The 26050-nt window shown below is 46.8% G+C and overlaps 1 protein-coding gene across 13 annotated transcripts in view; it reads left to right on the top strand.

Moving 5' to 3' along the window:
• The window catches only part of PKNOX2 (PBX/knotted 1 homeobox 2), a 753686-nt gene that overhangs the window by 390450 nt on the left and 337186 nt on the right, over nt 1-26050 (top strand). The gene's annotated exons all lie outside the window — the stretch shown is intronic.

The following is a 26050-nucleotide window of genomic DNA, read 5'->3' as shown; positions in this document are numbered from 1 at the left end:
GAGTGTGAGTTTTGTTTAAACCCTCTGTGCTTTTAGTTCAAATAATCCCACCTCTGCCGCCATGTCAGGGTTCTCTCCCCACTTTGAACTCTAGGGTACAGACGTGGGGACCAGCATGAAAGACCCCCTAAGCTTATTTCTACCAGCTTAGGTTAAAAACTCCCCAGGCATAAATTCTCCCTTGTACCTTGGGTTTAAGTAACACTGCCATCACCAAGTGATTTAACAAAGAACCAGGGAAAAGGACCACTTGGAGTTCCTCTTTCCCCAGCAATCCCCCCAAGCCCTTACACCCCCTTTCCTCGGGAGGCTTGAGAATAATATCCTAACCAACTGGTTACAAAATGGTCAAAGACCCAAACCTCTGGGTCTTGGAACAATGGAAAAATCAGTCAGGTTCTTAAAAGAAGGATTTTATTAAAAAAAAAGAAAGGTAAAAATCATCTCTGTAAAATCAGGATGGAAAATACTTTACAGGAATATTGTAATACATCTGGAATATTGTGTGCCGTTCTGGTCTCCCATGTTTAAGAAAGATGAATTCAAACTGGAACAGGTACAGAGAAGGGCTACTAGGATGATCCGAGGAATGGAAAACCTGTCTTATGAAAGGAGACTCAAAGAGCTTGGCTTGTTTAGCCTAACCAAAAGAAGGCTGAAGGGAGATATGATTGCTCCCTATAAATATATCAGCGGGATAAATACCAGAGAGGGAGAGGACTTATTTAAGCTCAGTACCAATGTGGACACAAGAACAAATGGATATAAACTGGCCACCAGGAAGTTTAGACTTGAAATTAGACAAAGGTTTCTAACCATCAGAGGAGTGAAGTTCTGGAACAGCCTTCCAAGGGAAGCAGTGGGGGCAAAAGACCTATCTGGCTTCAAGACTAAGCTTGCTAAGTTTATGGAAGGGATGAAATGATGGGATAGCCTAATTTTGGCAATTAATATATCTTCAACTATTAGCAGTAGATATGCCCAATGGCCTGTGATGGGATGTCAGATGGGGTGGGATCTGAGTTACTACAGAGAATTTTTTCCTGGGTGTCTGGCTGGTGAGTCTTGCCCACATGCTCAGGGTTTAGCTGATCACCATATTTGGGGTCGGAAGGAATTTTCCTGCAGGGCAGATTGGCAGATTTTCTGGGGTTTTTTTGCCTTCCTCTCCAGCGTGGGGCACAGGTCACTTGTTGGAAGATTCTCTGCACCTCAAAGTCTTTAAACCACAATTTGAGGATTTCAGTAGCTCAGACATAGGTTAGAGGTTTGTTACAGGAGCGGGTGGGTGAGATTCGGTGGCCTGCGTTGTGCAGGAGGTCAGATTAGACGATCATAATGGTCCCCTCTGACCTTAAAGTCTACGAGTCTATGAACTACGAAGAGATTTTTTAAATGAGTACAAGTATAAGGCATTAAAGTCAGAAATGGTTACAAGAGAAATAAGTATAAAACACTTCCTACTTCTAACTTAATAAACTAGACTTGATTCAAGATGAAGTCCCTTACCACATATTTCCAGTAACATTGTTGACCAAATTCTCAGGCCAGGATCTGCTCCAAAGTCCAACAGCTGTTTCTTTTGTCTTCTTAGCTGAAAAGGAGAGAGATGAATAGGGAAAGGTAACTTGGTGGGGAGGGGTTGCCCCTCACCTTTATTGTTCAGGCACCTTTGAAAAGCATTTTCCTGAGGGTTTCCCCTAGATAAAGGTCATTCCCACTGTGAGGTTGGAATTAAGGAATCTGGTGGTGAAATATGTTCATGCTGTTGTTTGCTAAACTGCAGATCTGTTTGTTCCTGCTTCTCTTCCTTACCAAAGAATGACCACTTGATAAGTGTCAGAGGAACAGCCGTGTTAGTCTGTATTCGCAAAAAGAAAAGGAGTACTTGTGGCACCTTAGAGACTAACCAATTTATTTGAGCATGAGCTTTCGTGAGCTACAGCTCACTTCATCACTTGATAAGTGATTGCCCATCAGCTTTGATGACACCTGGCTAGATGTGTCAATTTGTCCTTTGTCTTTAAGAAACAGACTTGCATGGCAAACACACTTCAGTCATGATTTCACCTTATGTTCATAGGTTTGTATATAATGCTGCTACATACATTTCATCCTGATATTAATAACCAGTGAGTTATTAGCTTTCAAATGATACCCCACAAGGCGTATTTTGTACAAAGATTATTACAGTTGTGTGTAGGGTGTGAATACAAGGGTACATTCCATCACATAGGCCCTTTGGTTTCTGTCCTTGTATGCACACGGAGAACCTGTTTTACACTCCTCACTGGGAGAGTTTACCTCTACTGAGGCACTTTGGCCTAATCTAGGAATGGGATTTTAGGATCCAGACACCCAGTTTCCCTTCACTACCTCTCAGTAGAGGTGGGTGGACTTAGTTCTTCTTCAGGGCAGACTGTGTGAAACACTCACATAACACTAGCTTCTGAAAAACAAGAGTTATTAAAAACAGAGAGAGAATCAGATTAAAATGAAATAAACAGTTTCTATAACATTCCTTGTGTGAATCTAGAGAACTAGGCCTCCTTAGCTAGAGCGTGCTAAAGAGAAGAAAGGAATATCTGTATCTCTAATAAGTAATTCCCTTCCGACCTCCCCTTGGTAAGGGAGACCACTGTGTTCAGGGAATCAGAGAGCTCCCACACACTCAGCCTTCTTGCCAGTCCTTGGTGTTGGAGTTCATTAGCACATTGGGTGAGGCCACCTCCACATTTCCATGGAAGTGTTATATCAGAGAGGAATATATATATGTGAGAGGAAGCTAACAAGCTCTTCTGGGCTCAGCCAGCACTAACCAGACACATCTGTAAGGCTTGTTCTGCCTGGAGGGAGGAAGCTTAAAAAGGAAAAACTTGCCACAGGAAGGGGCAGTGAACAGGGGAGGACTGTGTGGTTTGGAGACAGCTAGGTACAGAGACAGATCAGCAAAGAGGAAGATAGTTGCAGACCTTGCTGCCTCTGAGACTGTATGGGTCAGGTATAAACAGGGGTTACCAAAAAGGAGGGGTTGAAAACAGACACTAACCCTGAGCAAGGACACTGGTGGCTGCAGATGTGCTAGACCCCAAAGGGGTCACCAAAAGGCTGTCTGAGAGGCTGACCACCTTTGTCTTTTCTTTTACCCTGATTCCCAGGGAGGGAGTGGGAAAAGAACCTTTTTGTTTGTTTTTGTCTGGGGAATCTCTTGTTTGCTGCAAGCAGGGAAGGACTCTGTAAGCAACCCAAATCATGATCTGGTGGGGCCTCAAGGGGGCCCTCACCCATCACACAGGGATACCATGTGGCGGAAGAGCCACAGGTGGTGTCTTCGCTAGGGGAAAAGGTGCGTTTTTAACAGGTTAACTAGTTGGTTAGAATCATCATGAAGACCAGATAAGTTGTAGTTTTAACATGTTAGCTGGTCAAAGTGAACCCTGGCCCATCTGAGTCAGAAAGAGGAACAGGGTTGGGTAGTTGATGGTCTTCTGCTGACCTCTTGGAAGTAGCTAAAGATTGCACAGGGGTGACAGTCTGAGTGTATTGCTGACTTCTGGTCTTCTGGTAGTATTAGGTGGTGGTGTGGGGGTTCTGACTGGCATCCTTACCAGTAGTCCTACTAGGAAGACATGATTCCTATGTAGGGTCTTGGATGGTTGTAGTTTCTGTGGCAGGAGGTCAGACTAGATGATCATGATGGTTCCCTCTAGCCTGAATGTCTGGGTTAGGATACACTCCCCTGTCTCATTTACACAGAGAACAATCTAGCATGCTAACTTTTGTGGATCCCATTCTGAGGTGCCCGTCTCCCCCTGTACAATGAACAGGGAGCCTAGATGCCTACCTCAGGCTTTGTGAATTCCAGGGATTTTCTAGGTGCCTAAAAGTTAGATGTGGCAATGTTGAGCATTGCCACCTCCAAGTTCCTTTAAAAAAAGAAAAGGAAGACTTGTGGCACCCTAGAGACTAACAAATTTATTTGAGCATAAGCTTTCGTGAGCTACAGCTCACTTCATCGGATGCATTTGACTACAGACTAACACGGCTGCTACTCTGAAACCAAGTTCCTTTGTGAATCTAGCCCCAAATCCATACAGACTACATCCATTGATCCTTCATTGGGAATATTGACAAGAAGGGCCGCCCTCACAGGAAGATTTTTTTTTCTCTGTGCACATCTCCCACAAGTCTTATACAAGGCTCAACTTCTGTTGCCAGACAAGACCAGTAGAACCTAGTTTTAACAAGATCAGGAGTTTTGTCTACACCTATGTGTCCCATATCATCATGCAAAGAATGCAGCACAATACAGTGGTATTTCCTGGGGAGAATCAGTTACTGGGTTGCATACAAATCTTCTTGGCAACAAAGGCACACTGTTGACTCATATCCAGCTTCTCATCCACTGTCACCCCTAGGTCCTTCTCTGCAGAACTGCTGCCTAGCCATTTGGTCCCTAGTCTGTAGCGGTGCATTGGATTCTTCCGTCCTAAGTGCAGGACTCTGCACTTGTCCTTGTTGAACCTCATCAAATTTCTTTTGGCCCAATCCTCCAATTTGTCTAGCTCCCTCTGTATCCTATCCCTACCCTTCAGCGTATCTACCACTCCTCCCAGTTTAGTGTCATCTGCAAACTTGCTGAGGGTGCAATCCACACCATCCTCCAGATCATTAATGAAGATATTGAACAAAACCGGCCCCAGGACCGACCCTTGGGGCACTCCGCTAGATACCGGCTGCCAACTAGACATGGAGCCATTGATCACTACCTGTTCAGCCCGACAATCTAGCCAACTTTCTACCCACTTTGTAGTGCATCCGTGCAGCCCATACTTCCTTAACTTGCTGACAAGAATACTGTGGGAGACCGTGTCAAAAGCTTTGCTAAAGTCGAGGAATAATACATCCACTGCTTTCCCTTCATCCACAGAACCAGTTATCTCATCATAGAAGGCAATTAGATTAGTCAGGCATGACTTTCCCTTGGTGAATCCATGCTGACTGTTCCTGATCACTTTCCTCTTGTCTAAGTCCTTCAGAATTGATTCCTTGAGGACATGCTCCTTGATTTTTCTGGGGACTGAGGTGAGGCTGACTGGCCTGTAGTTCCCAGGATCCTCCTCCTTCCCTTTTTTAAAGATGGACACTACATTAGCCTTTTTCCAGTCGTCCGGGACTTCCCCAGATCGCCATGAGTTTTCAAAGGTAATGGCTGTGCAATCACATCCGCCAATTCCTTTAGCACTCTCGGATGCAACGCATCCGGCCCCATGGACTTGTGCATGTCCAGTTTTTCTAAATAGTCCCGAACCACTTCATCCTTCACAGAGGGCTGGCCACCTCCTCCCCATGCTGTGCTGCCCAGTGCAGTAGTCTGGGAGCTGACCTTGTTAGTGAAGACAGAGGCAAAAAAAGCATTGAGTACGTTAGCTTTTTCAACATCCTCTGTCACTAGGTTGCCTCCCTCATTCAGTAAGGGGCCCACACTTTCCTTGGCTTTCTTCTTGTTGCCAACATACCTGAAGAAACCCTTCTTGTTACTCTTAACGTCCCTCGCTAGCTGCAACTCCAGGTGTGATTTAGCTGTCCTGATTCCATTCCTGCATGCCCAAACAATATTTTTATACTCATCCCTGGTCATTTGTCCAATCTTCCACTTCTTGTAAGCCTCCTTTTTGTGTTTAAGATCAGCAAGGATTTCACTGTTAAGCCAAGCTGGTCGCCTGCCATATTTACTATTCTTTCTGTACATTGGGATGGTTTGTCCCTGTAACCTCAATAAGGATTCTTTAAAATACAGCCAGCTCTCCTGGACTCCTTTCCCCCTCATGTTATTCTCCCAGGGGATCTTGCCCATCAGTTCCCTGAGGTAGTCAAAGTCTGCTTTTCTGAAGTCCAGGGTCCGTATTCTGCTGCTTTCCTTTCTTCCTTGTGTCAGGATCCTGAACTCGACCATCTCATGGTCACTGCCTCCCAGGTTCCCATCCACTTTTGCTTCCCCCACTAATTCTTCCCGGTTTGTGAGCAGCAGGTCAAGAAGAGCTCTGCCCCTAGTTGGTTCCTCCAGCACTTGCATCAGGAAATTGTCCCCTACACTTTCCAAAAACTTCCTGGATTGTCTGTGCACCGCTGTATTGCTCTCCCAGCAGATATCAGGGTGATTGAAGTCGCCCATGAGAACCAGGGCGTGCGATCTAGTAGCTTCTGCGAGTTGCCGGAAGAAAGCCTCGTCCACCTCATCCCCCTGGTCCGGTGGTCTATAGCAGACTCCCACCATGACATCACCCTTGTTGCTCAGGCTTCTAAACTTAATCCAGAGACTCTCAGGTTTTTCTGCAGTTTCATACTTGAGCTCTGAGCAGTCATACTGCTCCCTTATATACAGTGCAACTCCCCTACCTTTTCTGCCCTCCCTGTCCTTCCTGAACAGTTTATACCCATCCATGACAGTACTCCAGACATGCGTGTTATCCCACCAAGTCTCCGTTATTCCAGTCACATCATAATTCCCTGACTTTGCCAGGACCTCCAGTTCTCCCTGCTTGTTTCCCAGGCTTTATGCATTTGTATATAGGCACTTGAGATAACCCGCTGATCGCCCCTTGTTCTCAGTATGAGGCAGGAGCCCTCCCCTCTCACACGCTCCTGCTCGTGCTTCCTCCCGGTATCCCGCTTCCCCACTTACCTCAGGGCTTTGGTCTCCTTCCCCCGGTGAACCTAGTTTAAAGCCCTCCTCACTAGGTTAGCCAGCCTGCTCGCGAAGATGCTCTTCCCTCTCTTCGTTAAGTGGAGCCCGTCTCTGCCTAGCACTCCAGGGCTGCGGGAAGGGTGGCCAGCATGTCCCTTGGCCCGCGCCGCTTCCCACAGCCCCCATTGGCTTGGAGTGGCGAACCGCGGCTAGTGGAAGCCGCGATCGGCCGAACCTGCGGACGCAGCAGGTAAACAAACTGGTCCAGCCCACCAGGGGCTTTCCCTGAACAAGCAGCTGACCGGCTTTGAGAACCACTGATTTATACCATCCCTGACAGGTGTATGTCTAACTTGTTCTTGAAAATCTCCAAAGACACAGATTCCACAACATCTGTAGGTAATTTGTTCCAGTGCATAACTACCCTGATAGGAAGTTTTTCTTAAAGTCTAACCTAAATCTCCCTTGCTACAATGTGAGTCCATTGCTTCTTGCCCTGTCCTCAGCAGTTAAGGAGAACAATTTATCACCCTCCTTTTTATAACCTTTGACATACTTGAACACTGTTATGTTCCCCCCTCGGTCTTCTCTTCTCCAGACTAAACAAACCAAATTATTTCAATCTTTCCTTGTAAGCCATGTTTTCTAGACCATTTTTGCTGCTCTCCTCTGGACTTTGTCCTGTTTTTCCACATCTTTCCTGAAATGTGGTGCCTGGAACTGGGCACAGTATTCCATTTTAGGTCTTAACAGTGCTGAGTAGAGTGGAAAAATTACTTCTCGTGTCTTGCTTACAACACTTCCGCTAATAAATCCCAGAATGATATTCACTTTTTTGCAACAGTGCCTTGTTGACTCATATTTAGCTTGAAATCAACTATAACCCCCAGATCTTTCTGCGGTACTTCTTCCTAGGAAGTCATTTCCCATTTTGTATTTTTGCAGTTGATTATTCCTTAAGTGTAATACTTTGCATTTGTCCTTATTGAATTTCATCCTCTTTATTTCATACCATTTCTCTAGTTTGTCAAGATCATTTTGAATTCTAATCCAGTCTTCGAAAGCGCTTGCAACCCCTCACGGTGTGGTATCATTCACAAACTTTATAAGTGTATTCTCTATGCCATTATCTAAATCACTGGTGAAGATATTGAACAGAAATAATTTATCACATTAAAGAGCTCTGTGCTGTCAAATCTTCTCATCATGGAGGTTCTTGTAAATTGTGATCAAGTCACCTATTAAATTGCTCTTGGATTGAGCTTCATTAGTCTCTTGCTGAAAGGCAGGTTTTCTGGACCTTTGCTCATATGCATGGTTTTGTCCTGAACCCTTTTGATTTGCCATCAACCTTTGTAAAATGTGGACACCAGAACTGGATACCAAGGCCAGTAATGGTCTCACTAATTCATATATGGTGGTAATAACACCCCCCTGTTTCTAGTCAGGATCCTCCTGGTTATGTAGCCATGGATCACATTTGCTCTTTAAGGGCCTGTCTACACAGTGCTTTAGTCTGCACCGGAAGGGTGTAAATTTTAGTCCTTCCTGGTGTGATGTGCACTAAGGGTACGTCTGCTCAGCATGTCGATAGACTTGGGCTAGTGTGGCTTGTGGCAGCACTCCAGGCACATATGCCAGCTGTGTAGGCAGCACTGTAAACCCCCGGTGTGCCCACGTCTCGAACGCTGCCGGCAGATGTGGTCAGCCCGTCTCAAAACAGATCCATTGGAATTGGAAAAGGTTCAGAAAAGAGCAACAAAAATGATTAGGGGTATGGAACAGCTTCCGTATGAGGAGAGATTAATAAGATTGAGAATTTTCAGTTTGGAAAAGAGATGACTAAGGGGTGTTATGATAGAGGATTATAAAATCATGACTGGCGTGGAAAAAGTAAATAAGGAAGTGTTATTTACTCCTTCTCGTAACGTAAGAACTAGGGGTCACCAAATGAAATTAATAGGCAGTAGGTTTAAAACAAACAAAAGGAAGTTTGATTTAGTTGGGGTTGGTCCTGCTTTGAGCAGGGGGTTGGACTAGATGACTTCCTGAGTATTTTTCACACAACACACAGTCCACCTGTGGAACTCTTTGCCAGAGGCTGTTGTGAAGGCCAAGACTATAATAGGGTTCAAAAAAGAACTAGATAAATTCATGGAGGATAGGTTCATCAATGGCTACTAGCCGGGATGGGCAGGGATGGTGTCCCTAGCCTCTGTTTGCCAGAAGCTGGGAATGGGCGACAGGGGATTGATCACTTGATGATTCCCTGTTCTGTTCATTCCTTCTGGGGCACCTGGCATTGGCCACTGTCAGAAGACAAGACACTGGGCTAGATGGACCTTTGGTCTGACCCACTCTGGCCGTTCTTATGTTCTTAAGTTGTGGCTGAGGCTGGAGTTTGGGCTCTGAAGCGTAGAGAGGTGGGTGGAGCTGCAACTTCAAAGCACTGTCTACACAGCTATTTTTAGAGCACAATTGCAAGCCTTGGTAACCCAAGTCTATGGACCTGGGCTGGGCAGCTCACTTCCAAAAGCAGTGTAGAGGTACCCTAATCAGCCTGCATGGAGCTAGCTGGGGCAGACTAAAAGTTCCCTACTGCGTGTTAACATAGTACTCTTTGAAACAGGATTACATTAACGCCCACTAGGAAACTTTTAATCTAGGCCAGCAGGGTCCACGCAGACCAGTTAGTACACAAAACACTAGTGTGGACTAAAATGTACATCCGTCTAGTGCAGACTAAAGCCTCGTGTAGGTAAACTCTTAGCCACCATATCACAATGGACACTCAGTTATTTCCCACTATGACCCCCAAGTCCTTTTCTGAGTCACTTTTTTCCAGGCTACAATCCCCCATCCTATAAATGTGACCTGCATTCTGTGTTTCCAAATATGTGGCCTTGCCTTTGGTTGTTCAGTTATTCAAATGTGCTAGCTTCATACATGATCCAAATTGCTCTGTATGACAGACCTGTCCTTAATGTGGTTTTAACATGGCCTGGTCCCAACAACACGTGCCTTCAAATAGATGTTAGAAAATGATTTACAAGTACTTAGAACCAATAAGGGCAGGTTTAATGCATATGCAAATTACAGCCTCATTCATGATCAGAGTGCTGCTGTACAGCTCTGCTAGGATCTGCTGGATCATTGTCCCTGTTATTGCTGTTCACTGTGAAGGATTTTTTTTTTTAGCACTATTTTGTGGCGAAAGTATTTGGCAGTGTAGGAGGTAGAAAGAGCCATTGTCTGTAGAACATATTTCCAGTCTTAAATGTTCAAAAATCAAGACTTGAGCTTCACAAATCCTGAGACTGGCTTGACTATTGTGATATTCTAAAACGTAATAACGTCAGGACTTTTTTCCCTTTGTCTTCTGGTGGTGTAATCTGTAGTGTTCATTGTTTCAAGCTTTTCTCTGCAACCATTAGGGCTAGAAACTTACTAGCTTTTTTCCATGAAAGCTGAGATTGTAGTATAGTCACATAAATCTAGGGGCTGGGGCTTTATGAAAAGCACCAAATGTTGTGAGACTAACGATAAAATCATTAGAGTTGGCAACACTGATATGTGCATTGTATAGGCTTTACTTTTATTGATTGAGTTGAAAATGATTTGCCTTTGTTTTGCACAGACCTTTCAGCAAACTCTTGCCTCCAGCTTCACCATAGCATATAGTGAAGAGCTGCTTTTCAACCCATTCCAGTTTCTCCTCTCTCTAGTGATATTACACGGCAATATTTAAACCCATTCAGCCAATCCTCAAAAAGCAGCAGCAGCTTATCAGCTTTAAAATTTTCCTCCCAATCATAAACAGCAGTGTGAGCAAAACTGGAAGTTGTAGGACCAGACAAAATCCTTGCTACACGCTCTCTCTCCATGTTGTGTTTGGATGTGAAAGCAGCAATTCAAAATTAGAGAAATCATTACATAAAACTGGGGGAAAGGATAGGTGGGAGGCAATGTACACATGTACATAATTGATAAGGAAATGTAGGACAATGGAATAAGACTGCCTAGAGAGGTTGTGGAAGCTCCTTCACTGGAGGCTTTCAGAAGGAGGCTGGATAGCCAGCTGTCCTGGATGGTTTAGACACAACAAATCCTGCATCTAGGCAGGGGGTTAGACAAGATGACCCTTGCGGTCCCTCTAACTCTATGGTTCTAGGATTCTATGAAATGTGGAACATAGGAGTGGAAGAGACCTTCTGGGTCATAGAGTCCAGGCCCTGCCATTGCAAACAGTCCCATCACATAATCCTCTTAATAAGTTTATCTAGCTTTTCATTAAAATGAGTTAGCTTGTTTGCCCCCACTGCTTCTGTTTGGAGGCTGTTTCAGGACCTCACTTGATGGCTGGAATTTACAAAAGGGTTTCTAACCTAATTTACTTATGACCAGTTTATACCCATTTGTCCTTCTGCCAACGTGATCCCTTAGTTTAAATAGCTCTTCTTCCCCCCCGGTGTTCACTCCTTGATGTATTTATAGAGCGCAATCATATCCCCTCTCAGCCTTTGTTTTGCTAAGCTCTCAGGGCTTGTCCCCACAGGGCATCAGTATACACTAGAGGGGTGTGTTTGCTAAAGTTTACCATCATGTTGCACACTGACTGGTCCACGTAGACCCTGCTGGACCAAGCTCAACATTCCCCAGTGAGCATTAAAATAGTCCTGTTGCACCAGCAGGGTCTGCACGGGCCAGTTAGGGCACAACACATTTGCTGCCTTGTGTAGACAAGCCCTCAGTTTCCTTTTGTAAGTTAGGCTGTCTGTTCCTGAAATGATCCTAGCAGCCGTTCTCTGCTCCTGTTCTAGAATGGGGTGATGGCCAGAACTGCACACACTATTCCCAATGAGGTCTCATCAGTGCCTTGTTACAATGGTGTTAATACTTGCCTAATACAGCCTAGGGACACATTTGCCATTTTTACAGTCGCATCACATTGGTGGCTCATAGTCATCACGTGATAGAACTGGGTGCATGAGTCGTTCTCCTCCACTGTCATTTCCAATTGATAAGCCCCCAGTTTATTGCAGACATTCTTGTTGTTGGTCCCTAAGTGCACTTTGTACTGTTATACTTCATCCCATTCTATCATCCCAGTCCTCAAGGTCATCCTTCCTGTAGAATATCCCAATCCTCTGCTCTGTTGCCGATGCCTCCCGACATTGTGTCATCCGAAAACTTTGTTAGCACACTCCTGCTTTTTCTGCCAAGGTTAATAATGAAAATATTAAATAAGATCCGTCCCAAGACCGAACCTTAGGGAGCTCCATCAGCCACTTTCGTCCAGTTTGATAGCTCTCCTTTCAGCACAACCTGTTGTTGTCTCCCCTTTCGCCAGTTCCTTTCCCACCTTACAATGCCTGTACTAACACCATCTTCTCCAGTTTAACTAAATTCCCATTTGGCACTGTGTCATTCTTTACCAAAGTCCAGATAAATAAGATCTGCAGCATTTCCCTTGACTAAGAAATCAGTAATCTAATCAAAGAAAGACATCGACTTAGTCTGGAACAATCTATTTTTGGTAAACCCATGTTGCATTGTAGCCCATTTTCGTTTTACTTCGGTGTCTTTATTCTTTGTTTCAGTATTAGTTTGAAAGCCTTGCATACTGTTGTGTTCAGACTAATGGGTTGGTAGTTGCCCAGATCACGTTTTTTTCCCTTTTCTAATTGTAGGAGCCAAGTTTGCTATTCTCCAGTCATCCTTCTTATTGGGGTTGCAATGTCATGTGCCTGTTCTTCCCATATTCTGGGATGGAGATTATCCAGTGCCCCCAATTTGAGCACAGTGAGGTCTTGGAGTTTTGCTTCCATCTTGGATGTGGTCATTTTCATTTTAATACACTAATTCCTAAGAGCCATCCTGCCTTTGCCCATGTGTTATAGATTATGTTTATTGAAGTCTGGGGGCTAGATTCACAAAGAAACTTAGCTGCTATGATACCTGTAGCCACACCTAACTTGTAGATGCCTAGAAAATCACTGAGTTCCGTGCTATGCTCTGTATATAGTAGAACCCCATTTATCCAAGCCTCCATTATCTTGCTCTCCATATTAACCGAACGACCAGTGCACACAAGTCCAGAAGCAGGTGATCTTTCCTGGGACCAGTAGATGGCACTGCAGCCTTTCCCATTCTCTGGATTATCTGCATATTTTGATTATCCTATCTGGCCCCGCTCTCAGATTGATTGGATAAATGAGGTTCTGCTGTACAATGAATGGGGAGGGGACAGTGCCTCAGAATGAGTCACAAAAGCCAGCATGGTAGATGGCTCCCTGTTTAAAGTAGCCAATAAGAGATGCCAAGCCAAGGGGTGTGTGCTAAGCCCCGCCCCTCTCTTGGAAATAGGTGCATCCCTCTGATTCTCAGCTGTAAACCCTCTCTTGGCCTTAGGCACCTATGTTGTTTTAGCTCAGTGGTTAGGGTACTCACCCAAGAAGTGGGGAACCACTGGTTCAAGTCCCCACTCCACCTGAGGGGAAGAAGGAGTTTGAACCACCTACTACCTGAGTGCTCTAACCGCTGAGCTATGGGATAGTCTGAGGTGAGGCTTCCTCCGTCTCTCCTTTTGCAGCTGTCCTAAATAATGAAAGAATTATTGGGCCAGAGAGAGAGCAAGTGAGAGTGACTCTACAGTCTGGAAATTGGAGTGCTCATCTAAAGGTGGGAGACCCAGAATCCAGACCCCCACTTCAATGGCTTTTAAAAAGATTATATAGCCACAGTGGAACAGCTTTAAGAGGAGAGATCAAGAGAGCCCTGTCACAGATCCACAGGACCACTGCTATGCCCCAGCTGTTAAACAGCATCTTGGAGGAGCCCCTTCAGTGTGCCAGACCCCCAAGGGGCCTCACTATTCCTTAAGGGTAGGCATCACAGCCTCACTGCCTCCGAGACACTGTCTCTGGGCTCCAGCCCTCCTGCTTCATGGCATGAGCTCTGCCCAGGGAGTCCAATAGAACTTGTGTCAGCATATAGGCCTGTTTGTTAGCCTGAGATAGAATTTTGGATTTGATTTTTGATACTCTTATATCCTTACTAATATGTGTGACCAAAACACTGTGTGGCATTTCCCACAGCCAGATGGGGCTTTTAGTACAATGAGAAAAGATAAGGAATAGAGCTAAAGTGTTACTGGATATGATGGTAGTGTAATATACGAGCATACACTGGAAGGCTGCTTGGCTCATCTCTCAAGCCGAGGTCAAGCAACCAGCCAGGAGGGGTAAAGGGGGTTGGGGGGGAATATAAGAAACAATTAAAGCCAAGGAGATGCCTGTCCCTGACTGAAGCACAACCTCACTCCTTACCCCTCCCATGGCATACAAAAGAGGTGGTACCGATGCCCCCAGACTCACAACCCTCTAAAACAGAACATAACCATAAATTGTAAGGGGTGGGACTAAGGGTGGGCACGGCAGGGGAGAACAGGGACACTGGGAAAAAGGTTCTGTGGCATCACAGCTATGGATATGCTTGCTTGAAACTAACCTCAATAAACAGTGCATTGTCTGTGGGGACTTCCGGTCTTCTGCTTTCTGCCTGCATGACAAGAAGGAGGAGTGGGGGAGGGGTGAAGGGAAAGCCCCTAACAACTTGTATGCTCTTCAGGGACTAATGCACATCAGCAAGTATTTGCGGTGACACCAAGCAGTGTTTTCAAAACAGAGTAGGCTTGATTAGTCAAGTGGAACACAACACTTGCAATCCTGAGGTTAGCACAGAGAAATGAAGGTTAAAACGTAGTCCATCAGGCCCTAGAATACTCCATCAGCCAAGCTGTAGTGGATTCCATCTCAGGCTCTGTCCCTCTGACTTCTTTCTCAGCCCCAGGTTGGAGCACCAACTTCTTCCAGCCTTTATCCGCTGCAGGTCACCTCCCAGTCCTTTGTCTCCAGGCAGGGTTGTGCTGAGTTCACAACCACGTTAGCTGGAGCTTCCCACTGTCCAGTGTCAATTCTTCAGTCCTCGGGGCTTCCATTGTTCCTCTGGACCCCCTGTTTGGTTTGGATTGGTTTCAACCAGTTCCTTAATGACCCACTAACCCACACTTCATGTCCTGTGCTGCCCCCAGGAGCAGACTTAACCATTTTTCCTCCACTGGGTGGCAATGCAAAGTACAGAGGGAAATTGAGGCACACATGGGCATCATAAAATATTCCAGAAAATTCCCACTTTGTCACCCCCTCTTCCCCATCATAATATCCCATAGCTTGGTAGCTGGGCACCCACTTGCTTAGTGTCAGATCACCATTCAAATCCCTTTGTCTCTTCAGACTGAGTGAAGACTTGAAGGGGAAGGGTCTCCCACATCCCAGGTAAATACCCTAACTACTGGGCTAAAAGTTATGAGGGAGGGCCTCCCCCACTGGCTGTTTGGTATAAGCATGCCTACTGGGACCCGATCTGGTAGACAAGCTCTGAGCCCACTTATTGGATCTGGCCCTGCAGGCTTAGCTTCCTGCAGTTTGTGTATCAGGTACCCAGATGCATGGTGTGGAGCAGCAGCGCACATGCTCAGAGGCAGAACCGTAGGCACCCAGGGAACTTCTACTGTCAAAATGTAGGCACTGAAGGTCTTTAGGCTCCTACAGGGTTCAGGGACAGCTGAGCAAGGGTTTTGTGAATCCCAGTGAGGCCTGATTCTGGGATTTAGGCATCTCACATGTCAGGTAGGCGCCTGTATCCTTTTGGCACTCTAGCCCTGAGCAGTCATTTAGTTTTGCGGTCATAACTAGATTATTTTAAATCTGTACCTCCATCCTCACCTCAGAAGCTAAAGGTACCTTTGGCTAATAGGACTAAGAACAAAATGAAGGATTTAAAATATATATATATAAAATCAGAAACAAAAGGAACTTTAACAATATTATAGGTCATTTCTTCAAATGTTACATGGAGGTGGTAAAATGGTCAATGATGTATAAAACCAGAAGTGTTCAACGTCTGTGTTTGGAACTAAATTCTTTTTTCAGTGGTAGAAAAAGAGGATGTTAAACAGCCTCTACTTACGTTAATTATTTTTAAATCAGCAGGTCCAGATAACTTTCAACTGAGTTACAATACAGTTGGTCAAGGAGGTCTCTGAAATAGTGGTGTAATTTCTATAAAAAATCTTGGAACACTGGGGACATTCCAGAGGACTGTAATAATGCCAATGTGGTGCCAATATTTAAAGAGGTTAAATGAAGACAAGCTGAGGAATCATAGGGCTTTATAAAGGAAATACTGGAAAGTCTTCAGAGAAGAACTACAGGAATGATTCAAAGTTCAGAAACAACATTCTATGTACAAGAAGGGAGCCCAATCCATTTAGTTAATCAAATAATTGTTATTTGATCTTGGTCTACAATTATCTACCCAGGAGAAAGATACCGGATACTAGCGGGCTCTCTAAACTAGCAGACAGAGGCAGCACAAGATCCACTGGCTGGAAGTTGAAGATGGTAAAATAGAAACTGAAAATTTTCAATTGTGTAATTAACCATTGGCATTGATTACTGAGGACATGGTGGATTCTCCCTAACACAGTCTGTACATCACAATTGGATGTCTTTCAGAAAGATAAGCTATTTGGAACAGGGACCATCTTTGTGTTCTGTGTTTGCACCCATCAGGTCCTGGTCCATGATTACACTCCCAGGTGCTAGAACAATAATAGTAACTGTACAGTCTAGCTCATCCACGAGTCACTGGGTTTGATGCAAGAATTGAACTGGGTGATGGTCTCTGGCCTGTGTTCAAGTTGCAGTGGGGGAGGTTTAGATTTGGATATTAGGAAAAAAATTTTCACTAAGAGGGTGGTGAAACACTGGAATGCGTTACCTAGGGAGGTGGTAGAATCTCCTTCCTTAGAGGTTTTTAAGGTCAGGCTTGACAAAGCCCTGGCTGGGATGATTTAACTGGGAATTGGTCCTGCTTCGAGCAGGGGGTTGGACTAGATGACCTTCAGGGGTCCCTTCCAACCCTGATATTCTATGATTCTATGACCCATGCCTGCTGATAGTGGGGGGGCAGGGTGAGGACACATGACTCCACATGCCCCCACATGTAGCCTCTGCCTGTGTTCTGCAGGTGGTCAGACTAGATAATCATAGTGAACCTATGTCTAGTGGAGTGTAAACACAATAGCATCTAAGCAAAAGAGCAGACGGATGTGAGGAACATGCAAATACACAGCTTGCTAGGTAGTGAGGGGGTTGGAACCAACTCCATGAACAAGTAGGCTGTTAAACAATCTTTACATTTTCTGCTACCGACAGGAATTTGGCAAACTTTCTCTGACAGTGAAGCAGTGAGCTAGCGAGCAGGAAGAAGGTGCCCAAAGAGCAGTTTGTTAAATCAGCGGCCAAGCTTTGATCAGTCATTAGCATCAACATGGTGGTTGAATTAACTCTAAGATGGAAAGGGGGAGGTACGTGAATAGATTCATGACAGATGTGTAACTGTGACAACAGCTGTGTGTTAAAATGCCTTTAACACCCACTTTCCATTCCTCTCGTCTTTTTAAAAGCTGCATTACAGAGACCTCTGGTCAGCTGGCTGTGAAACACATTCCGTCTGCAGCAACAGAGCTGATAAAACTGCTTTAAATCCTGTTTAGAATTTCCCAAAGCTTTTTCTGCTGTCTTGTAACCCACAGTGATTCATTAGCCCGGTCCACCCCATGAACAATACGTCCTAGCCAGCATTTCTGGAATTGACTTTCCACTTTGTGAGACAGACTTTCTTTGGTGGGTTTTTTTTCAGCATGTGGCCATGATGATTTCTCCTGGTTTTTTTTTCTCCTTTGTTATTCCATTTTCTTCATCCTCCTCTTTTGCCTTAGTGCATGAAAGCCACTGGCTCAGACACCTTATCCTTAATCCGTAGGCTGCAGCAACGATCAGATCTCAGTGCTTAGCCTTGTCAGCATAGGCTGATGGCAACCTAATCTATGTTACATCTTCCCATACACTTAAACCAACTACACACTCTTCAGGCAGATTTAAAATATTGGAGAAAACCTTTTGCTCTAGTTACAGGACTAGCTGAATTTCTGTCCCATTTCTGGTCTGAGTGTATCCCTCAGGTCTTCCGCTTGTGCCCTTACCTGTCTCAAGCTAGAACCATGAGATTTTCCACTCTTAGGGCATGGCTACACTTGCAGATGTAGAGCACTGTGAGTTAAACCCGCCTTCGTACAGCGCTGTAGGGAATGCGCTGCAGTCTGTCCACACTGACAGCTGGAAGCGCACTGGTGTGGCTGCATTTGCGGCACTTGCAGTGGCATTGGGAGCGGTGGATTGTGGGCAGCTATCCCACAGAGCAACTCTTCCCATTCTGGCGCTGTGGTTTGTGGGAAGGGGGCGGGGAGCGTGGGGCATTTTGGGTCCTGTCCCAATGCCCCATGATGCAGCGGTTCACATCCCAGCAATCCCTTTGCTTCTGTCCACATTTGGCGCCATCTTTCAACGGTTTTTGTACTGCGCGCTCTGTCTTCCCTTTCGGTCTGCGGGAATGGAGCCCCAACTGCTGAGGAATATGCTGACAAGTCTTGCCAGTGCATCACGTTTGGCAGTCAAGTTATTCCTTAAGATCCAAAGTGACAGTGAGGGCTCCGACGATGATATCGACTCAAGTAATGCAAACGACACAAGTTTGCTAGTGGCATTCACAGACATGCTCACCACCGTGGAACACCGCTTTGGGGCTTGGGAAACAAGCACCAAGTGGTGGGATCACATCGTCATGCAAGTCGGGGATGATGAGCAGTGGCTGCAGAACTTTCGGATGAGAAAAGCCACTTTCATGGGACTGTGTGAGGCGCTCGCCCCCACCCTGCGGCGCAAGGACATGAGATTGGGAGCTGTCCTGACGGTGGAGAAGCAGGTGGCTATTGCAATTTGGAAGCTGGCAACTCCAGACAGCTACCGATTGATCGCTAACCAGTTTGGAGTGGGAAAGTTGACCGTTGGAATCGTGTTGATGCAAGTTTGCAGGTCTATTAATCGCATCCTGCTCAGAAGAACCGTGACTCCGGGTAACGTGCATGACACTGTGGCTGGCTTTGCACAAATGGGTTTCCCTAACTGTGGAGGGGCAATAGATGGGACGCATATTCCAATTCTGGCACCAGCCCACCTAGCCTCCGAGTACATTAATCGGAAGGGCTATTTCTCTATAGTTATCCAGGTGCTTGTGGATCACCATGGGCATTAACATTAACGCAGGTTGGCCCGGAAAGGTGCATAACGCACGCATCTTTTGTAACACTGGCCTGTTCAGAAAGCTGCAAGCTGGGACTTTTTTCCCAGACCAGAAGATCACCGTAGTGGAAGTTGAAATGCCCATTGTTATCCTTGGAAACTCTGCTTACTCTTTGATGCCATGGCTCATGAAACCCTACACAGGGAGTCTTGACAGCAGCAATGAGTGGTTCAACAACAGGCTGAGCCACTGCAGAATGACTGTGGAGTGTGCTTTTGGCCATTTAAAGGGTCGCTGGCGCTGTCTGTATGGGAAGCTGGACCTGTCTGATAACAGCATCTCTGCAGTTATATCCGTGTGCTGTACCCTGCGTAACATTTGTGAAGGGAAGGGTGAAAGATTCACTCAGACATGGAACTCGGAGGTTCAACACCTGGAGGCTGAATTTGAACAGCCAGAAAGCAGGGCTATTAGAGGGGACCAGGACGGGGCTGCAAGGATTAGAGATGCCTTGAGGGAGCAATTTGAGGGAGCAATTTTGAAAAGCCAACAGTAACATTTGGTGTGGTGCCCTCCATGGGAGTGAAGTGCGATAGGAATCTGTGTTTGCTACATATGATACACTGACTAGCAGTGCCTGTTGCTTTCCTGGGCTAAGGTTTCTTTTACGTTATGCAATAATAAAGAATGTTTTCAAAGCCAAAAAATCAATTTATTGAAAAGAAACACAACACAACTGCTTGGGAAACACAAAGGTCAAGGGGGTGGGGTGGGTTGGGGTGGGGAACGGTACAATCACAGATTTGCATATGTCCTGTCTGGAGTGCTGTACAATGAGTACTGCACTTCAGGATGGCTATACTGCAAGGTGATGGGGGTTGAGTACAGTGGGTAAGGGTCATAGTTTTCAGGGCTGGGTGGTGAAGCTATGGGTGTCGGAGGCAACGGGTGGTGGTAAGAACCCGGATGCTGGGGAAAGTGGTTTGGAGGTGATATGGTGGCACAAGGGAAAGAGTTTTGGGACAAGGGCTGCAGTGGGGGGCGGGCATGGTAGTGCTCCACCTGCATGGCTATGAGCACGTGGATCTAGTCCGGTTGGTGCTCCATGATGCTTATCAGCCTCTCTGTGCTTCGGTACTGGTGATCCGCATTCTGCTGGCGGACTCTCCTTTCACTCTCCTGCCACTCCTGCACTTTTTTATTTTCATTAGTTGAATGCTGCATGTCCTTTTCGCTTCTACATGGCCTCTTCCTGATTCTTTGCAGCCTCTTGGCCGTTGATAGCACAGATGGCTGAGATCTCAAGGTTGCATCTGTAAAGGCAAAATGCAACACTTAACAGAGGCAGCATTGCACCAGACAGAGCAATGATTCCCCTGTACTCAAGGGCAAGCACAGTCTACATAATAGCATAATTTGCCTGTCCCAAAGTGAGCGCACATAACCCACGGGAGCCCCAAAATGGTGGAAAGCTAAGGGTCAAGTGTGTTTCACACTTGATTGTTTCACGGCTGTTCTGTCCTCTGGGTTTCTATGCCTTGGGGAGAGCCAACAGCAGCAGGGGGCCCCTATACTGAACACTGTCCCCGCATTTTCCACAGGAGTTCATCCTGGAAAATATCTCGCTGCTTGAGGGTGACCAGGGAAGCAAGGGAGGGTCTTCTACTGCAATGCAGCTTCTGCCCGGGCCCGTATGCAGCTTGCCTGTGTGCAGCAATGGTCCCCCTGCCCCTCACGGCACAGTGGCATGGACAAGTTAGCCTTACTGGGACAAGGAACACAGTGGCTCTCCCAAGAAACCTGCACAAGCGCATTACCCAAGTTCTGGCTGAGACCTTTGAAGAGATCACTGAGGCCAATTACCGCGATGTGAGAGCACGTCAACGCCCTATTCTGCATCTAGGCATGCTTGTAGCCCTAACCCTCCTCACCCCAACAGCCCGCACCAAATAACTTCCTTCCCAAAATAAAAGCCGCTTACTGGGAACCTCTTCTGGTGTTTGTCCTTCCCCAAGCACCGGCCGCCGTGACTGGCTACCTTCCTCCTGGATTGAGAACAGCTCCTGGGTGCACGCATCTAGGGATTCCAGGGTGTCTTCCTCTGCTGGAGCACCCTCGCTCCCACTTTGCTGCTCCTCCTCCTCCTCCTGCCTTGTTGCAGTGGCCTCTGAGGTGTCCATGGTGGTACTCGGCATGGAGGTGGGGTCGCCCCCAAGTATCGCATCCAGCTCTTTGTAGAAACAGCAGGTCGTGGGAGCAGCACCAGATGAGCGGGTTGCCTCGCGGGCTTTGCGGTAGGCATTCTGCAGCTCCTTCACTTTAATCCTGCACTGCAGTGCATCCCGGTCATGGCCCCTTTCCAGCAGGGCCCGTGATATCTGCCCGAAGATATCATAATTCCTACAGCTGGAGCGCAGCTAGGGCTGGACAGCTTCCTTCCCCCAAAAACTGATGAGGTCCAGCACCTCGCCATTGCTCCATACTGGGGCTTGCCTGGGCGCATGGAGGCATGGTCACCTGGAAAGATTCGCTGAGAGCACTCCACGCCTGGCTGAGCAAACAGGAAGGGGATTTTCAAAATTCCCAGCAAATTTAAAGGGCGGGTCTGATGGTTGGTCACCTGAGGGCAGGGCAGTAGAGTTCAAAGTGATGACCAGAGTGGCTAGCACAGGCATTGTGGGGCACTTCTGGAGGCCGATCACAGCACAATAACATACCAGGGCGTCCACACTAGTGCCACAGCGCTCCAGCGGTGGCGCAGCAAACGTTAATCCACTCACCGAGGTGGAGACCAGCCACGCTGTACGTGCCTTGCCAGTGTGGACGGGGCGTGAACTAGGGCGCCCGGGGCTCCTTTATTGCGCTGTAACTCGCAAGTGTAGCCAAGCCCTTAGAAGTGAAGCTGGGGTACAGTGCTCTGTGTGTCAACTGCTTATTACCCCCACAGGTCTGAGTTTTTCCCTTCAGGAGTCTGTGAGCAGAGGTAGATAGTGACCAAACCACCTTCCTAAAACAACAGTATTGCTTATTTAACAGTAGGAACAGAGCATTAGAGAGAGGGAGGAAAAACTAAATCAAACAGTGTACACAGCTGTCTGTCTTACCTAGGGTTGCCAACCCTCCTGGACTGGCCAGGAGTCTCCTGGAATCAGAATCGATCTCCTGGTGGCTACTGAAACCAATCCAGGAGGGGGGATGGAGTGAGTGGGGGCCAGGGCCTCAGAGAAGGGGTGGGGCAGGACAAGGGTATTTGGGTTTGTGCAGTTAGCCAGTTGGCTCTGCTAAAAGTCTGGTAGGGGGCGCAGTGGGGCTAAGGCAGGATCCCTACCTGTCCTGGCTCCTCATAGCTCCAAGAAGAGACCAGCATGTCAGTCTGGCTCCTAGGTACAGGGATGGCCAGGGAGTCTCTAAAAGAAAAGGAGGACTTGTGGCACCTTAGCGACTAACCAATTTATTTGAGCATAAGCTTTTGTGAGTTACAGCTCACTTCATCGGAACACTTCATCCGATGAAGTGAGCTGTAGCTCACGAAAGCTTATGCTCAAATAAATTGGTTAGTCTCTAAGGTGCCACAAGTCCTCCTTTTCTTTTTGCGAATACAGACTAACACGGCTGCTACTCTGAAACCAGGGAGTCTCTGCGCACTGCCCTTGCCCCGCAAGTGCCAACTCCGCAGCTCCCATTGGCTGGGAATTGAGGCCAATGGGAGCTATATGGGTGCTGTCTGCAGGCAGGGGCAGTGTGCCGAGCCCCCTGGCCCCTCTGCCTAGGAGCCAGACAGACATGCCAGTTGCTTCCAGGAGCCAAGTGGAGCCAGGGCAGGCATGGAGCCTGCCTTAGCCACGTTGCACCACCGGCCGGGAGCTGCCTGAGGTAAGGGAGGTAAGTGCCAGCCAGAGCCCACACCCCTCACCTCCTCCCATACCCTAATCCCCTGCCCCAGCCCTGAGCCCCCTCCCTCACCCAAACTCCCTCCTAGAGCCCTGTCAAGGTTCCTTCCCCACTCTGAACTCGAGGGTTCAGATGTGGGGACCTGCATGAAAAACCCCCTACGCTTATTTTTACCAGCTTAGGTTAAAACTTCCCCAAGGTACAAACTATTTTACCTTTTGTCCCTGGACTTTATTGCTGCCCCACCAAGTGTCTAACAAAATATAACCGGGAAAGAGCCCACTTGGAAACGTCTTTCCCCCCAAAATCCCCCCAAGCCCTACAGCCCCTTTCCTGGGGAAGCCTTGATAAAAATTCTCACCAATTTGCATAGGTGAACACAGACCCAAACCCTTGGATCTTAAGAACAATGAAAAAGCAATCAGGTTCTTAAAAGAAGAATTTTAATTAAAGAAAAAGTAAAAGAATCACCTCTGTAGAATCAGGATGGTAAATACCTTACAGGGTAATCAGATTCAAACATAGAGAATCCCTCAAGGCAAAACCTTAAACTACAAAAAGACACAAAAACAGGAATATCCATTCCATTCAGCACAACTTATCTTATCAGCCATTTAAACAAAACAGAATCTAATGCATATCTAACTAGATTGCTTATTAACCCTTTACAGGAGTTCTGACCTGCATTCCTGCTCTGGTCCCTGAAAAAGCAACACACAGACAGAGAGAACCCTTTGTTTCCCCCCTCCCCTCCACTTTGAAAGTATCTTGTCTTCTCATTGGTCATTTTGGTCAGGTACCAGCGAGGTTATCTTTAGCTTCTTAACTCTTTACAGGTGAAAACTTTTTTTTCCTCTGGCCAGGAGGGATTTAAAGGTGTTTACCCTTCCCTTTATATTTATGACAAGTCCACACCCCCTCCTACACCCCAACCCCCTACCCCAGGCTCAGCCAGGAGCCCCCTCCCACACTCTGAACCCCTGTCCCAGCCCTGTGAAAGTGAATGAGGGTGGGAGAGAATGAGCGACAGAGGGAGGGAGAATGGAGTGAGTCAGGGGCAGGGCCTCAGGGAAGGGGTGGGGCAGGGCAAGGGTGTTTGGGTTTGTGCAATTAGGCAGTTGGCAACCCTAATTTACCTAGAGTCCTGCCATCCTCCAATGATGACCTAAGAAACCCTAGCTTTTTCAGACCCCCCCCCCCACCCAGCAGGCTGCTGGGTCTGAGTTTGGTTTGGTTGGTTCTCCCGAGAGAGTCCTTTCTAAATCCCAGCCCAAGTTCTTTCTCTCCTGTGTTTTAGTTTGCCTTGGTTGTTCCTAGGCAAAATCATCAAAGCTAAAGTTTTGGCACTGTCCCTTAACAATGCTTCAATGTTTGACAGGCGACTATCTGGTGCCACTCTTCTCCTTCCTGCCTCTACTTCAGATAGACCCCTATGGGGTCAACCCATCCAATCAAACAAGAAACACCATTCCAATAGTCAGACCAACATACAATATTCCCTGATTTACAGGGCAGCTCCATATCTGTCCCTCTTGTATTCAGTAGCCTCAGGCTTTTTCCATACCTCCTGCCCTTCCAGACCAGGAACCAAACCACTTTTCATAATTCAGGGAGTTTCCCAATAGGAACATGGGGGAGATGTATACATTGAGGGCTGGCTACACGTGCAAGTTGGAGCACATTAAATCAGCCCTGGGTGCCCTAATTCCTGAGGGGTCCTCACTGGCAAGGCACGTAGAGCGCCTGGACTCTGCAGCAGGAGCGCTCCTGGTAATCCACCTCCACCAGAAGCATAAAGCTTGCTGCGCCCTGGCTGAAACACCTGGGTGTCAGTGTGGATGACGTGTTGCATTACTCGGCTGTGATTGGCCTCCAGAAACATCCCATAATCCCCTGAAGTCAAGTGGCCACTCTGGTCATGGTTTTGACCTCGGCTACAGGCATGGGCATATCCCCTTTCACAGCTCCCTTTCTGACAACCGGCTGCTTATCTGCTCCGAGACAAAGAAACCATCACTGTGGAATGATGCTGCTGCCGAGGCAGGCCTGGGGGGGGGTGGGGAGCTGATGTCAGGGTTTCCCCCTGCTGCTGTCTGAACTTACAAGACAGCCTGCTGACACACTCTGCCCCCCAAAACACACCGTCTCTCCCTGCACATACACACAACACACTCCCTGTCACACTCTACCCAACCCCCATTTGAAAAACACGCTGCAGCCATTTGCACACTGGGATGGCTACCACAATGCACTGCTCTCTGTGGCTTTGCAAAAGCTGCTAACGTGGCCACACCACTGCGCTTGCAGCTGACAGTGTAAACACACGGCAGCGCTTTCCCTGCTGGGTCTCCGAAGGTTGGTTTAACTCCCAGCGCTCTACATCTGCAAGTGTAGCCAAGCCCTTACATAAGTGTGTTTGAGTCTGTCCGTGTGCATCTCGCCTTTCCCTCTTGTTAGTTTCTTTGCTTGTGTGGATGTTTACATTTCTTACTTACACTTTCTTGAATTTTCTTATGTCCATAGACTCAGGCTTCTTTTCCCTCAGAAATATTTGCTCTTGGGACAGATTGAGTCAAAGGGAAACCACTATACTTCTCATTTACTTTCTCTCCTTTTCCCCTGGTTTAACTCTGCAGGGCAATCATGGTAGATGATTGGCTCCGCCTAGACCCCATCTGACTTCCACCTGCTTGCTGCAAATACATGAAGTGCACTTAAACATCGTAACCTACCCCTGAGCCAGGGAATTCGTACTCCTTGCCAAGAAACCTTATACACACATATTAGCTGCATTAAATATTTGCAGCAAGAACAGGATCTCTATTATTTAAAGGACCTTGGCATTCCATGGCATTAGCAATAGGTTGCATTGGACCTGGGGATTATTGTCTTTATTTCAAGGTGAAGTAATGGCTTAGAAACAACTACAAAAGGAGACTTTCTGTTAGCTGGAGTAATAGTTGCAGACTCTGCTCCTGCACCTCTGACTGGAGACAAGGACACAAAATAGACATTGAAGTCTACAGTTATAATTTAATAGATTCTATAATATAAGGGGACAATTGCTATTTGAGACTAAGGACTGGTTGCTGAGCACCTGCAATCACATTGTCTCACTGAAATAAAACTTCAAGTGCACAGCACCACTCAGAATCTAGCCCTCTGATTTTAAAATTCTGCATGTAAAAACCCTGGCCCAAATTCTGTGATCTATATTCATAGATTCCAAGACTCGAGGGGACCATTGTGATAATTTATTCTGAG

This window comes from Caretta caretta, chromosome 22, assembly GCF_965140235.1.
Source record: "Caretta caretta isolate rCarCar2 chromosome 22, rCarCar1.hap1, whole genome shotgun sequence".
NCBI classification, from domain to species: domain Eukaryota; kingdom Metazoa; phylum Chordata; order Testudines; family Cheloniidae; genus Caretta; species Caretta caretta.
Note: the sequence above shows the minus strand (reverse complement) of the source record. Positions and strands in the feature narration are given on the sequence as shown.